This window comes from Triticum dicoccoides, chromosome 3A (genome assembly GCF_002162155.2).
Source record: "Triticum dicoccoides isolate Atlit2015 ecotype Zavitan chromosome 3A, WEW_v2.0, whole genome shotgun sequence".
In the NCBI taxonomy this organism is placed as follows: Eukaryota; Viridiplantae; Streptophyta; class Magnoliopsida; order Poales; family Poaceae; genus Triticum; species Triticum dicoccoides.
This window is the reverse complement of record NC_041384.1, coordinates 407,679,994-407,680,399: the sequence shown is the minus strand read 5'-3', so window position 1 is coordinate 407,680,399 and position 406 is coordinate 407,679,994.

The following is a 406-nucleotide window of genomic DNA, read 5'->3' as shown; positions in this document are numbered from 1 at the left end:
TTCGCAGAGCAGCCCCCAGCGCAGCCCCCAGCGATACTGGCTTGCCGGGAAGGCTTTTATCATCCAGTAGAGAACTTTGACGTTCTCGATGCCGGCTTCTGGCAAGCTTGTTGCCAGGAAGGCTTTTATCTTCGGCAGAGAACTTTGACGTTCTCGATGCCGGCTTCCGGCAAGCTTGTTGCCAGGAAGGCTTTTATCTTCGGCAGAGAACTTTGACGTTCTCGATGCCGGCTTCCGGCAAGCTTGTTGCCAGGAAGGCTTTTTATCTTCGGCAGAGAACTTTGACGTTCTTGATGCCGGCTTCCGGCAAGCTTGTTGCCAGGAAGGCTTTTATCTTTGGCAGAGAACTTTGACGTTCTCGATGCCGGCTTCCGGCAAGCTTGTTGCCAGGAAGGCTTTTATCTTC